General features: G+C 37.3%; 1 long non-coding RNA gene across 1 annotated transcript; it reads right to left on the bottom strand.

The window, feature by feature from the left end:
- Nucleotides 1-682: 682 nt before the first annotated feature.
- Nucleotides 683-3,374, bottom strand: LOC127506606 (uncharacterized). The gene is made up of 4 exons (XR_007928087.1): nucleotides 3,239-3,374; nucleotides 2,330-2,443; nucleotides 1,094-1,165; nucleotides 683-811 (listed from the first exon to the last, which is right to left on the bottom strand). It is a non-coding gene; the product is annotated as an uncharacterized LOC127506606 (long non-coding RNA).
- Between the last annotated feature and the right edge of the window lie 966 nt (nucleotides 3,375-4,340).

The following is a 4,340-nucleotide window of genomic DNA, read 5'->3' as shown; positions in this document are numbered from 1 at the left end:
GCCATAAACTGGGCCCTGGAATGAGCTGTTCACTACAGGAGCAATGACATTTCCTCTCTCAAGATCCATAAAGGTACTAAAAACATATTTAAATCAGTTCATGTGAGTACAGTGGTTCAATATTAATATTATAAAGCGACGAGAATATTTTTGGTGTGCCAAAAAAACAAAATAACGACTTATTTAGTGATGGCCGATTTCAAAACACTGCTTCAGGAAGATTCAGAGCGTAATGAATCAGCGTGTCAGTCATACACACGATGTGCCCGGTCAATCTCGATGTCACGGCCTTTCAGTGAAGAGATCCACCTGGAAAGATTAGCTCTGAGGAAGCCCGCTGCATCAGAGCCCTCCGCCCCCTCAGGCAGAGCCACCAGTCATACATTATTTCTCCTGCTCCTGTCTTCAGTGTCCGTCATTTTTGGTGAGTTGGTGAGTTTGTGACTGTCCTCCTATCCTCACGTGCAGCAGCCTGAACAGAATCGACCCGGTCACGTCTCTGTTTTTCCATTTTGGCTAGCTTTTCAACTTCTGCTTTTTGTTCTTTAACAGAATCGTTGGTCGTTTGTATATCCAAATGTAGATCACGGAGTGCTGGGATCAGTGCAGAGTCTATCACTTCTCTTACTGTCGAAGCCACAACCGAATAGAGAGTACTTTGTTGCTCTTTGAGCGTTAGCTTGATACCGTTAGCAATAGCAGTGTCGAGATCCTCTCTGGAGATGGTGGAATCTTTGAATTTTTTCTTTATTGGCGATTGTTCAATCTCTCTTTTTCGATTGTCCTTGACTGCTGGGATACTCATAGTGGGCTAGAAAAAGAGTGGTTCAAAATTTACTGACAGGATTATACAATATCTGACAAAGTGAGACAAGCGAAGGACTGTGTGTGCATTGCTGCCGAAGGGTCACGTGATCTCCAGGTGCTGTTTATTTCATCCTGCCACATTTAAACAGTTTCACATGATCAAGAGTGCAGTTATACTGAATATCAGCACGGCTGTGATTCTACCATAGACATGAAGAGCAGCACGACTGTGAATGTCATATTACTTTTATATAACACTTCTATAAGCAAGAACTTTCTAACTTACCTTTCAGACTAAATCTGATTAGTTTGCATATTTTTCCACAACCACTGGAGAAAGAAACCGCTTCTTTCAATCCTGGAGTGAGAGAAAACACATTAAAAACAACTGCTATTTCTGCTTCACTCCACATCGCTCTCTTACTGTGATCTGAAACACAAACAATAAAACATCCCAGTGCTGCCATAATTCATATGAGTACTAACAGTTATTTCGGTAACACTTTACTATAAGGTTCATTAGTTAAACATTAGTTAATGTATTAACTAACATGAACTGACCATGAGCAATACATCTGTTACTGCATTTACTAATCTTCGTGAACATTAGTTAATGAAAATACAGTTGTTCATAGTTTTTCATGTTAGTTCACAGTGCATTAACCCTCTGGGGTCTGAGGATTTTTGGGCCCTGGAGAAGTTTTGACATGCCCTGACATTTATGCTTTTTTCAGTTGTTTATAAACATATCAATGACAAAAGTGTCATTACACTGTATTCAGCACGAACTAGGCTACCATAATATGTGAGGAACATGTATGTACATGTTTGTTTTTTTGGAGGAATAACGTTTATGTGTGGTTATTAAAAAAACAAAAAACTTAAGTCACTGAAATAAGACCAAAAAAAATATATTAAATCTGTGTTCACAAGACTTCTGGGTATTAGAGGTTGTAGACTAGAGTTTTTGCTTCAAAATGATGTAAAAATTATCCTGCCTACTCGTTCATATAAAACAATATATTGATTTAGTTTTTGTAAGACACTTTTTGTCAAGAAACACAGTATGCGTGGAAGCGTGAATCTTCATGAATAATGCTGTGATTCACACCTGAGAAGACAAAAGATTTGCATAATGAGCTGTAATGACCTGCATATCAATGAGCTCTTTCAGTCAGGTAGGCTGTGAAAAAACACTCTGTGATCATGTCTCAAGCTCATCATGGTGCATATCAAACATACAGAAAAAACAGCAATACTGTGAAATATTATTACAATTTAAAATAATGGTTTTCTATTATATACTTTAAAATAAAATGTATTTCTGTGATGCAAAGCGTCTGAACATTCATGTTACCTCTATGGCATTTCATATAGTCTTTTAGCTTAAAAGCATGCACATTTGGAGAAATATTGATGGATTCTCATGTTTATGTCAATTTTCTATACAGAGGAGTAATATTTATTCAATATTTATTGTCATCACTGTGAGTGGATGCTGAATACTGTTTTCAATTCATACTTGCAGCCGGAGGGCGCTCTGTACACCTTTAGTCCACAAATTACTCTAAAGAAGAACAGGCATCATGTGACGTTCCAGGAACTAACAGAGGCTTCCAGAGATCGCTAACCATGCCTATAACATACAGATAAACACTTTTCAAGACAATAAATACACGATTGCGACGATGTATACATGTATTGCCTCAGAATTTGCGTCTGAATAGCGCTCGCTCCGTGGGAGTGGCCGCATTAGCCGATAATGAGCTGAATCACGGGCGTCTGACATGGCTCTCTTTTCATACAGATTACATAAACAGAGAATTTTTGTTTTCGATTTGACTTACACGATTTAAAACCTGACATTTCAACGTTTCTTTAGACATAAGTCAAATTTTTTTGTGATTAGTATTCAGTAAGTTACAGTTCATTTTCTGAGAACTATCAGATTAAACTTCGTTCAGAGGGATACGACAGATCACGCATCATGTTTTCTTTATTTTACAAAAAGCACAACATTTTGTTTTTACTCTGAGTGTACACAAATAAAAGAAGATATTTCACAGATTAAAATGGTGTACAACTCTTAATTGTATGTGCAACATTGACGGAGTATTTTGAGTCTCTTTCATACTGATAAGAAAAAGCAAGGTGGTATCGCCGGCGCGACCAGCCGACCCCTGAGTGTTAATTAATGTTAACAAGATTTTAATGATGTATTAGTAAATGTTGAAATTAACATTAACAAAGATTAATAAATGCTGTATAAGTGCAGTTCATTATTAGTTCATGTTAACTAATGTAGTTAACTAATGAACCTTATTGTAAAGTGTTACCGTTATTTCATAAAAAAAATAAATGACTAAATATAAATGTATATTCACTCTATTAATTAATTTTAAAAGTCTTTAGAAACTTTGCTAAACATTACCATTATGTTGTTTGTGATCCTCCATCAGCAGCTGCAGTATCTCTCAGCTGTATCAGTGCATCACTGTGACGTCTGACTGACCGAGGTTTTTGTACCACTCTTTATCACTGTGTGAACACACAGCTACTAGGACAGTGTACACTCTGACAGTAATAATCTCCTGTATCTTCAGTCTGGACTCCACTGATGGTCAGAGTGAAATCTCGTCCAGTACTTGCTGTTCCACTGCCACTGAATCTAGATGGAGTTCCTGACTGGAGTCTGTTTATATAATAAATCAGGAGTTTAGGAGCTTCTCCAGGTTTCTGCTGATACCAGGCTAAGTAGCTGCCGTATATTCCTACATCTATATGACACTCTATTGTAGCTGTTTGACCCTGTTGGACCGTTTTAACTTCAGGTTGAGTCAGAGTCACTCATCTGGATTCTGAAGAAGAGAAAAGAAAAACAATTAGTGTTTAAAACTACTACCATCATATACTTTTACAAGAACACCAAAACCAGAGTCAGTTTTTATCAGTCTTACCGTGAATAAAAAATGAAAGTGTCCAGATGAAGAAGGTGATTGTGTTCATTGTTGTTCTTTTGTCTTGTGTGATGATGGAGATTGTGTTCTGTTCTGCTCTCAGTCATGAAGTGTTAAACTCACAGCACTATAAACACTCTCAGAGCACTGAAGCATGTGTGACAATGCAAAGTGACTCTTTCTATTTAAATCATCATCCTGAAGACTGCAGCTCACTCTCAAAGACATTTCAAAGACAATTCCCAAAATAAACATTTCATTGCATGGTATTCCAAGGAGAAGCAGGTTGGAAATTCAGTGTCAATGTGTTTTCTCTCACCCAGCATTCATATGTGAAGTCTATGGACCCCCTAAAGGAACATGGGACAAACAAATATGAGATGGAAGGAATAACAATGCTTTTGCGTTACCCCAAGAAATTTTGCATTCGTTCACAAAACCTTCTGAGCTGTTTCCAGACGAATGCAAAAGCATTGACTTTTTTTTTTTTTTTTTTTTCTCCCATCATATTTTGTTTCCCTTCACCATGTCCCTTTAGGGGCTCCAAAGAATTGACAAGCCTGAAATACAATGTTT

Source organism: Ctenopharyngodon idella, chromosome 24 (assembly GCF_019924925.1).
Source record: "Ctenopharyngodon idella isolate HZGC_01 chromosome 24, HZGC01, whole genome shotgun sequence".
NCBI classification, from domain to species: domain Eukaryota; kingdom Metazoa; phylum Chordata; class Actinopteri; order Cypriniformes; family Xenocyprididae; genus Ctenopharyngodon; species Ctenopharyngodon idella.
Note: the sequence above shows the minus strand (reverse complement) of the source record. Positions and strands in the feature narration are given on the sequence as shown.